Source organism: Natator depressus, chromosome 24, assembly GCF_965152275.1.
Source record: "Natator depressus isolate rNatDep1 chromosome 24, rNatDep2.hap1, whole genome shotgun sequence".
Taxonomy (NCBI): Eukaryota; Metazoa; Chordata; order Testudines; family Cheloniidae; genus Natator; species Natator depressus.
Window position 1 is genome coordinate 16297389 of NC_134257.1, and position 11192 is coordinate 16308580.

Below are 11192 nucleotides of genomic sequence, written 5' to 3' on the forward strand. Positions count from 1 at the left end.
GCCCGTGCTCAAGTGCCCCAAGCGCTGCAGGCCCAGCCATTCCTTATGAATTTAGATCCCTTTCTGTGTCGTGATCCCCCTCCCCCAGTATGTGCCATCAGCAGGGATTGAACTTAGAACCTTCAGCACCACACTTTAAGCACAGATGCTAAAGGCACCCTATGTTAATTCGCAGTAGTAGGCTGTCATCTTCTTGTACAGTTCAGTTACTATAGGGGGACACAACACACTTCGGAAGCTTGTTATCTTGAGCTAGCATATAGTTTGTGAATGGATCCCATCTCCCCTTGAACATTTCTCCCCTCTTCAGCTGGCTCTCCTTCCAAGTGAACAGCATTCTGGTAGTTACATGCATTTTCCCTGCAACCCATGAACTCCTGGCCCATGGAAAGGAAGACGATGGGAGTGAGGCAGCTGTTAAAATGGAGCAGGCCATCAGCAAAGAGGATGCCCATGTCCAGGGATTTTTTCATCACTGAATGTAGTGCATCACCTGAGACCTGCAGGAAGTAGAAGACGTGATATGGCAGCCAGCAGAGGTAAAAGATCAGGATTAAGACAAGGTGGATGTTGAGGGGCTTCCTGGACTGAGTGAGATGGCTTCTCCTCAGCTTGGCAGCTAGAAGAATGTAGCAGGTCATGATCAAGGCTAATGGGACCAGGAACCCAACCAGGAAGTGGATAGCAACACTGGCCATCATCCTTTTTCTCAGACAGAGGTTCTCTTGGACACTGTTCAGATTGCCAGAGGTGACGTTCCACTCTGAAGATGAGCTCATGAAATCCCAGAGATCAGGGTACTGCAAGCTCAATGCAAGGGATAGGATCCAGATGACCAGAATAACCAAAGAAGCCAGACGGGGTGAACTGTGGTTCTGGGACCACACAGGGCAGGCCATGGAGATACAGTGCTTGGCATTGATGACAGTGAAGAGGAAAACCCTAGTGAACATGTTGAGTGAGGTGACAGTAATGGTCAATTTATACATCATGCTGCCCAAGGGCCAACGAAAGCCCAAGGCTATGCAGATAACTCTGAAGGGTAGGAAGCAGGTGAAGATGAAGTCAGCAATGGCCATGTTAAGGAACTACATTGGAGTGACTGTCTTCTTCACCTGGAAGCCAGTGATGACGATGATCCAGCCATTTCCCACCATGCCCAAGAGGAAGGCCAGGCTATAGGCCACCATGAAGATTATGTTAGTCATGTCCATGAGAACTGGATTATGAAGAAGTGCTGCTTCATAGGTTGCCATCCAAGTGTAGGTTCAGGCAGTGCAGATCTTCTACTGACCAAACAAAGAACAAATATCATGTCTCTGAAAGCTTATCTTGATGAGGATAAAAGATCAGGCGTGCTGGAACAATTTGTACAGTGCGGGTGCTGACAGCCATTGAACCAAACTGTAACCCTGTGTATGATGGAAACCAGTTCAAGCCAGAGGGTGCAGCAGCCCCCCCAGCACTCCTAGTTCCAGCACCTGTGTAAAAGGTTGGGGTTTTAGATAGCAAGTTGTAAATAACACACACAAACTCTAGCTTACCACTGTTACTAACTCTAGAAAGTGCTAAGGTGGCCAAATAAAGTGCAAATTGCCGGTCTACTCTGGAGCTTGTGAACACATTTGTTAGAATGCGCTAGCTAATCGGACTTCTTGGAAATTTTTCGTCAAAATGATTTTTCAGTGACAAATGGTGTTTCAGTTGAAATCAAAATATCTAGAAAAACATCCTCATTTTGATAAAATTTCCTTTTTGGAAAACAAAAGAAAGCGAACCATTTCAAAATGTTCAGAACGGAATATTTTGATTTTTTATTTAAAAATGAAATTAATTATTTTTCATATAAAAATGTTAATGTTTTAAAAGGTCAAAGTTGAAACAAAACATTTCAAATGACCTAAAGCACACAAAAAAAAATTCAGAATTTTCTTTCATGGGAAATATTGAATGTTTTTATTTGTGTTTCGGTTCAGACTAGAATTCTTTTTCATAATCACAGTATTTCCTGAGAAATGAAATATTTGGTTCCTGCCCAGCTCAACTAGCTAATGTGTTCTAAAATAATTCCACAATATATCTTAATCCATACCGTCCTAATGAAGGCAAGTGAGTGTCTACAGGATTTCTAAATGTCTCACAAGCTACTGAGGAAATATATAAAGTCCCCTCTGCATCCCAGGACCAAGGCAGAGCTCCGAGAGATTCAAATTTTCATAGCAATTGGCGCTAACATTTTAAACCCACGTTTGCTAAAATAAACCCAATTCTGTGGATTTGATCAGGGCTTCTCAATCTTTTTCATGGAATGGGCCATGGTTTAAGAGAGACTGTCTCATAGACACCTCTCTGACCATCGGCCATTTCCAGGTGAAAACTCCTCCCCTCCCGTCTCCACTTTCATTCCTATTCATTTGACTCCTGACTTCTCATTCCCCATCACCCAGCCACCACCGTCCCCACCCTCCAAGCCTCCGTCTACCTTCCCGTTTCTCCTTGCCCGGCCCCACCAGCTCCCACCTCCCTTCACATTCCCCCTCACCGGACCATGTCTCCCCTCCCGTTCCCTCTTGCCTGACCCCACCGGCCCTCTGGTTGCCACTTGACTGCCTCCCATCTCCCCATCTGGTCTCTAATACCCAACCCTGTCTCCCTTCCCATCCCCGTCTGCCCTCCTGTTCCCCAGTGCCTTGCCCTCCCCACTCTCCCATTCATGGCTTCATAATGTCACTGTGGCAACTACAGAAACGGCTTCCTGAAAAAATACTTTTCAGAAAACATTCCATGTGTTTCTGGCTCCTATTACCATGATTTAGCTGCTAGAAATAGGACGGGTCAGCAACATGTAACCAGCCAGCTCCTTATAGACCACCCACAAGGATTCCATAGAGCCCCAGTGAACGGGACCTATTCCCAGTACTGATCCAGCCTCTGATGTACTGAGGCAGGGTTGAGGGGTATGGTACTTTCTTACCTGCGTGTTGGTGAGATGTGGCTTCTAAGAGTTAATCTCTGTCCAGGGTCAGGTCCCTGACACAGTCCCTGAAGTCTACACAGACTGACTCTGCACGGGGCAGGAAGCTCTTCTTTTGTGGGTTTCTTAAAGGGAAGGAAGGGGCGTTCGCGACTGAAAGGTGCAGAAGGGTTTGGTTTTGATGGTCTCTACTGAGTGTTACAGACAGGCAGATGTCCTGCGATTGTGGACTTCTAAAGATTCCTTAAAACTCACATTTCCTCTGTTGTGTGGAATGTTGAGCCCTAGTGCCCTGCTCTAACCACTAAACACCGTATCCCTCCCAGGGTCAGGGAGGGAACCCAGGAGTCCTGTCTCCCAGGCCCCCCTGCTCTAACCCACTAGACCTCACTTCCCTCCCAGCAGGGGAATGCGCAGAAATTTCACTTTGATCGCTTTTTTGAGGGGGGCACGTTCTGTGACCCCCCCTACACAGCTGCCCAGGCCCCGGGAATAGCTCACTCTTCCCTCCCCCACTGCAGCCCCAGGGCTGGACAAGTTCTGTGCCCCTGACGATTATTGGGGAGGGGGAGTGCCCCTGCTTGCCCCTCCGTGTGCGCCTCCTACCTCCCACAGTTGGAAGTAGAACCCAGGAGCTACTGCTTTAACCTACTAGATTCTACACCCTGCGCAGCCCTGAGAATAGGACCCAGGCGTCCTGACTCCCAGCCCTGCATTTCTCACCAGACTGAAGACTGTATATCTTTTTAAAAGATAATTTCTGATTGGTCTATAACTTATGGGCTTGATGCAGAAATGATGGGTGAGACTGGCCTGTTCTGCCCGAGGCCAGACTAGATGATCCTAATGGTCCTTTCTGTCCTTCAAAGCTATGAATCTATTAACCACTAGGCCCCACCTTCCCACCACCACTGGGAATAGAACGCAGGTGTCTTGCTTTACAGTCTCACTGCTGTAAGTCACTAGATTACATTCATTAGTCCAAGAAACTCTTGCGGCTTGATACAGAAGATACAGAACTGGATTTGGATAGGCAAGACTAGTTCTAATTAGACTGGTTTGAGAGTAGCAGCCGTGTTAGTCTGTATCCGCCAAAAGAAAAGGAGTACTTGTGGCACCTTAGAAGCTGTTGCCGGCACCCAGGGCCAGAGGCGAGCAACAGCAGGGGTTCGTTGCCCGGTGTGCATCACCCAAGAATCTCAACGGGGTGGAGAAACAGAAAAGTTTATTTGCAGCTGCAAAGAAGGTACAGGGAGAATAGAAGCTCAAATCCTGCACACAGAGCAGGAAGTTACACAGGCTTTTATACATCCTTTCTTCAGCATACTTATCCAATAGCAAGCTGCCCTAAGTATCCATATAGCCAGCCAATCCAGTTACCAGCTAGTTCCCTTGTTCTCTGTACCATCTGTTAAACCATACATAAAGCTGCTTTCTTCACCATTGTTCTTCCATATCTGCCCTGTTTGGCCTTGTTTAGTTTCAGGCAGTCTGACTCTGCAACATATTGTTGCAGATCCTCAGCATAACTTCTGTGAGTGCCTCCAGGCGGGGGGGCAAGGACACTTGGGCCTAGTACGCAGAGCTGCTGCGAGTGCCTCCAGGCCGGGGGCTGGTGGGGGCAAGGACACTAGGGCCTAGTGCGAGGGGGCTTCATCGACACTCGTGGTCTTCCATCCCCTCGAGTTACCTAGTGGCCATGCCCAGTGTCCCCAACAGGTCTAACAAATTTATTTGAGCATAAGCTTTCATGAGCTATAGCTCCTTTCATCGGATGCATTCAGTGGAAAATACAGTGGGGAGATTTATATACACAGAGAACATGAAACAATGGGTGTTACCATACACACTGTAACGAGAGTGATCAGGTAAGCTGAGCTATTATGAGCTACTTTTACATAGAGACTGTCCAGTTTGGCCAATGTACAAGGCAGAGGGGCATTGCTGGCACATGATGGCATAGATCACATTGGTAGACACGCAGGTGAACGAGCCTCTGATAGTGTGGCTGATGTGATTAGGCCCAATGATGGTGTCCCCTGAATAGATATGTGGACACAGTTGGCAACGGGCTTTGTTGCAAGGGTAGGTTCCTGGGTTAGTGGTTCTGTTGTGTGGTGTGCGGTTGCTGGTGAGTATGTGCTTCAGGTTGGGGGGCTGTCTGTAAGCGAGGACTGGCCTGTCTCCCAAGATCTGTGAGAGTGATGGGTTGTCCTTCAGGATAGGTTGTAGATCCTTGATGATGCGTTGGAGAGGTTTTAGTTGGGGGCTGAAGGTGATGGCTAGTGGTGTTCTGTTATTTTCTTTGTTGGGCCTGTCCTGTAGTAGGTGACTTCTGGGTACTCTTCTGGCTCTGTCAATCTGTTTCTTCACTTCAGCAGGTGGGTATTGTAGTTGTAAGAACGCTTGATAGAGATCTTGTAGGTGTTTGTCTCTGTCTGAGGGGTTGGAACAAATGCGGTTGTATCATAGAGCTTGGCTGTAGTCAATGGATCGTGTGGTGTGGTCTGGATGAAAGTTGGAGGCATGTAGGTAAGTATAGCGGTCAGTAGGTTTCCGGTATAGGGTGGTGTTTATGTGACCATCAATTATTAGCACCATAGTGTCCAGGAAGTGGATCTCTTGTGTGGACTGGTCCAGGCTGAGGTTGATGGTGAGATGGAAATTGTTGAAATCATGGTGGAATTCCTCAAGGGCTTCTTTTCCATGGGTCCAGATGATGAAGATGTCATCAATGTAGCACAAGTAGAGTAGGAGCATTAGGGGACGAGAGCTGAGGCAGGGTTGTTCTAAGTCAGCCATAAAAATGTTGGCATCCTGTGGGGCCATGCGGGTACCCATAGCAGTGCCGCTGATTTGAACTCTAATTAGACTGTTGCACAAATCATTACAAATCATACGCAGGATCCATAGGTCAGCAGAGAAACATTCCCTATGAAGATCTCTTGCTTAAAGGGAGATCTATTGAGAAAGAGTGCTGTGATGAAAAGGGGCCACTCCTGGGTAAAGCTGGCCTTCAGTGGATGAAGGAACGGGAAAGAACATCCTGTACCGGTGAGAGGAATTCTGAGATAGACTGGAAAGGGAAACCTCTGCAGCAGCAGCTGGCTCAGTAGCAGATATATAGGCCAAGGCCTGTTCCACCCAATTCAGGACATTTTAACCCCTGAGAAGCCTAAGGGAACTGGTAAGCCAGTAGTATGAAGATAGACAAAAGGATGGATGTGTGTCAACTGTGGACAGCAAGACCATTTAGTACAAGACTGTGAGAACTCACCTCACCCCAATTTAGCGCAACAACGGCAAAGCTGCCTGCTGGAGGATTTGCGTGACGGGGACAGCCAGCAAAGCAGTCATGTAGATGCACAGAGTACAATCTGGATCTCATGAGGACAATCCTGGAGAAGACTCAACATACTAAAAGAGTTTCAGACAGCAAGACCATAGCCTGGAAGGACAAATGTGCAAGACTCTGTTCCTGTTGATTGGAAAGTTTTGCAGTGACAAGATAGGCATATAGGACACTTGATTCGCTTTCTGGAGTCTGGCCCTAGGCTCAGTCAGGGTGAGGAGGAGAAGGAGAAATATAAGACCTGTCTATACTTACGAGACTGGCCAAAGCTTTTTGTGTCCAATGGGGTTTTGTACAGAAAGATTCAGAAAAGAGTAGATTTGGGATAGCTAGTGATTCCCTACGCTCATTGAGACAGCATTAGAAAGAATCCCTGGGAAGATATGCACCACATGGGAATAGAAAGAACACTAGAGTTGCTAGAGGTCGGTTTTATTTGCCTTAAATGACCTGAGCCGTAGAAAGGAAATGTCTGCAATCAGAACTCAATCCTCAGTCAGCGGAATTTGACCCAAACAAGAAGAGTCAACTTCATGAAGATCAACTGGAAGGGACACAAACCAGGGAAATTTCCCACCACAACATCTGTAGAGAGTACTGCAGAGGTATCTATTGGATCTCACAGAACATGGCAAGCTAGAAGCCAATTAGTCCAATTTGGGGACGATCTCCCGCACTCTGTTATTAATCCAAGGGCTGGAATATAAGGAGCCCTAGACTTTGGTTTGCTGACAAGGCAAGTGTTTGGGAAAGAATCAAGTTGCTGCTGTTCTTTTCAAGGGTGAAGGTGACACATGCTACGTGTTATGAAGACTGAGACCTCATCTCAGAAAGAAGATCAGAGAGCACTATGTTTGCTATGTGTGTGCTAACGTGTAAAGGCTATGTTGAAAGCTTGTATTTAAATATATGCAACAGCACCAAAGTGGGAAGGCTGTATAAGGGCTAGATTTAATACCAAATAGCTTGTGTTTAAAAATTATTCAGAAGAATTCCAGATACTATTTGCAGGGTGTTTGCATGTGTTCAGTGTTAGTTTATAAGACATTGCACTGGACTCACTCTCTCTCTCTCTCTCTCTCTCTAGCTGCCTGGGAACTGTGAACACCTGTGTTCAAGGTTTTACATACAACAGCCCTGAGGTTTAACTCTGTGCAGAAGCTTGTGCTTCAACAAAGGGCTCAGCTGAGGAAGTGCAAGAAAGAGGGGTGTGTAACCAAGTTACACATCCTAGTGGCGCAGCAACCCTTATCCTGTTATGTGTTGTCTTCAGATACCACCTCCCCTCTCCTTCCTCCTGTGTGATGTCACCCCAGAGCCCCTGTTGTTTCCCAGGCGATTGTAGTAAACAAGTCCCTGGAGGTTCTGCTATGCCATGTGAGTAATGGCTTCCTCGGCCCCAGGCCAATTCAGTTACTCACCTCAGAGCCAAGGTACTGAATGGAAAATACAGGGGATGGTGGGAGGGACCCATTTGTTTCTGGAGCTGACTAAGCAGAGGGCATGGTAGAATAACATGCAGGCCAGAGGACTCTCCCACTCTCAATGGAGGTGGATCATGCCCATGTTCAAGTCAGCCAAGACCTTCTCTGCCTCCCAACTCACCACTCCATCCTACATTCCTTCTGCTGTCTCTCTACCTCTCACCCCCATCACTGCCCCTCCACTCCCTTTGCTGTTCCCATGTTGGTCTCCCCTCCACACAACACTGCCTGTTCCCCGTTCCCCTCCCTGGGACTCTCACCTTGTTGTTTTGGGCAGGCAATGGAGGGAACCCAGCTGCTCTGGCCTCAGCCATCACCTCCAAGCCCAAAGGAGGAAGAGTAGGGAGCGGCCAGCAAGAATTCCTGCTCCCCCCACCACCCAACTTCAACCAGACAGCTCTGCCAAGCAGCAACCCAGGGCTCATCTACAGCCTGATGGATGCCACTGTGTCATCGCCCTCAGTGCTGGTCCAGACCCTGCCGGGGTCCTTCCCAGACATCTATGATGGAGACACCAAGAAGTGGGAGGAGCATTTCCACAGCATCCAGAGGGCCTACAAGGAATTTGGCAAGGATGATGACTTGGCCATCCGGGTGCTGACCGAGGACTTCACCCTGCCATTCCCATTTACCTGGCCGGCTGAAGGTGAGGCATCCCTGCAGCCATCCTATGACCCCACCGACTGCTCCAGCTCCGACTTCTTCCTGCACCCAGGCAAACCCGTGCCTCGGATCCTGCAGCCGCTGCATGCCACCACCCAGGCCTTCTTCAAGAAGAGACGCCTGGAGCAGCTGGCCCTCAGCTATGCCAGCCAGGCTTCCCAGGGGCCACCGGCACAAGGAGCCACTCCCCCGATGCGGACAGACGTTGTGATGATCACCAGCCTGCCGCATGTGAGCACCTCCACCATTCCTGGAGAACCCACCTTCCTCCTAAAGGATGTCAAAGGCCTGAGGAACATCCAGCCTGCCCCTGTGGCAGTCTCCAATCCTGCCCCACCACAGCTAGGAAATCCTGGGTTCCTTACCCCAACCATTTCCCATTTAAACCTTCAGTAATGCTCCAGATGTGTATGAACCCAAACGCGGCCCATCTGAATACTCCAGATGTTTATGAAACCTCGACACACCCCATGTGAACACTCAACAATGCTCCAGATGTTTATGAACTCCAGCGCTGACCATAACACACACTGATGTTCCAGATGTTTTTGAAGCCCAGTGCTGCTCACCTGACCACTCAGGTAAATCTACATTGCAAAAAAAACAACCCCATGGCAGCGAATCACAGAGCCAAGGTCAACTGGTTTGGGCTCATGGGGCTCATGCTGCTGGGCTAAAAATAGCAGTGTAGACGTTCGCACCCAGGATGGAGCCCAGGCTCTGAGACCCTCTCCCCTTGCTGGGTTTCCAGCCTGGCATGGAACGTCTACACTGCTATTTTTAGCCTTGTAGTGTGAGCTCCGCAAGCCCGAGTCAGTTGACACAAGCTCCGAGAGTCGCTGCTCCAACGTAGACATATCCTCAGTGATGATCCGGATGTTTGTTGTCTAGCTAGGATGTGTATGTTACAGCCTGGGTTGAAAGTTTAATAAAAATCGGCCTATCTGCTGAAGAGGGACCCTACCAGCCTACCCTGTCTATGGAGAGAGCATCCCGGGGCGAAGATTAGTAAAATCGAATCAACTTGGACTCATCTTTGATCTTAGAATGGGCTCAGCGGACAGAAACATAGATCCTCTTCCACACCACAGCCAGGTCTCTCGCCCTGGGAAGTAAGAGACGAGTTGTGGGAGGCTCAATCCCGTTACCAGCAGGACAAGTGTCAACACAACTCAGCTGTCCTGTTCACTATCACCTTCAGCACCATGGTCAGGGATGAAAATAGGCCCAGGACACTGAAGCTGCAGCATCCAGGTGAAGGCTGGTCAAAAACTTGCCATCAAAAACGCTATGTCCCAAAACTGAAATATTTCCATTCTCAAATGCCACCAGGGTGCCTGAACAAAGCCTGTCTGAGGCATGTCACCACCTGGTGACCTGCCTTTGACTTTAAAAGCTTGTAGACATAATTTCCCGTATAAATACATCACTCCTTAAATATGATCCTACATACATTTCACAAAGATGATGATCACTGCTGGCTCTCAGCAGACACCTTATGACATCCTTCGGTGAATTCTTCTGCATATACTTGACCCAGGGGATTCGTGTGAAACTCTCCCCCATCACCCCTGTGCCTTCTGCCAGTTGGCACAAGGAGGTTTCTGTGTCACATGTCACACAAGACTTTGCGAAGTCCTGGGCCAAATCTCATTCAGTGGGACCTGCGTTCTGTGACCCTAGTGCCCCCGTGACCCCCCACCAACATGCCTCTGCTTCTCCCTCAGCAGCCGCCTCTCCCTGAGCTATCCCAATGAATCTCTTCCCGTTCTTTTCTACAACCCTTCGTCACCAGGGTCGGGATTACAATGGCGCCAGTGGCTCCATGGAGCCAGGCCCATGCTCAGAAGGGGCCCCGGCCTGCTCTGCTTGCACTGTGCCCCAAGACCCTGCCAGCCCGCTGGCTCCCCCCTGCCCAGCCAAGGGCTCCTCTCCACCCCCTGGCCCCACCCTCCTGCTCCTCTCTGCTGCTGGCTGGACCCCTGTGCACCTCCGGCTCCGGGTATGGCCTGTCTCCCCAGAGATGAGCTGCCTGGGACTGGTGCAGAAGCCTGGCCAGTCTCAGCTAGGTGTGTGTGGGGGGAGTGACAGTGTGGGGGGCTTGCCTGGGCCCCTGCAGGCACGTGGGTCCGGAGGGAGCCCAGGCGGAGCAGGCCCTGGCCTGGCTGATCGCGGCACTCCCGAGGGGCTGGAGCAATTCCCCGTCCCGTGACCAGCCCTGGCTGCGCTGCCGGCTCACCCCGGCAGACACAGTCGCCTCCCAGCAGGGCCGGTGAGTGCGGCCGGGAGGCAGGGGTGGGGAGTGTGTCTCTGGGGGGTGCTGGGCTGTGAGGGGACGGGGAAGATCTGTGTGTGTTGGGGCACTGGGGAATGGAGGTACCGTGGGGGGTGCTGGACAGCTGCGGTGGGCAGGGCTGTCCTTAGGCATACGCAGCTGCGTAGGGCACCCGGAAATTTGGGCGACCACCGGGACAGCCGGTAAGAGCGGGTCGGCTCCCGCATACCCAGCACACGCTGCAGTCTCCTTAGGCAGGGGCCGTATTCACAGATCCGAATGCACCGGGGGGGTACGCGGGTCTCTGTGGGGAACTGTGACTCTCTACCACCGTGAGGCGGGGCAGGCGGCTTGGTATCCTTTGGTGCCTCGTCCCTCCCGCCCAGGCTGTGAGCCCGGGCTGCATATGAAGCTCAGTGTGTGTCAGCAATGGGTGGGGGGTTC

At 50.1% G+C, this 11192-nt stretch overlaps 1 pseudogene; it reads right to left on the bottom strand.

Annotated features, from left to right (window-relative positions):
• Positions 1–242: 242 nt before the first annotated feature.
• On the bottom strand, positions 243–1256 carry LOC141977533 (chemerin-like receptor 1; annotated as a pseudogene).
• Positions 1257–11192: the final 9936 nt, after the last annotated feature.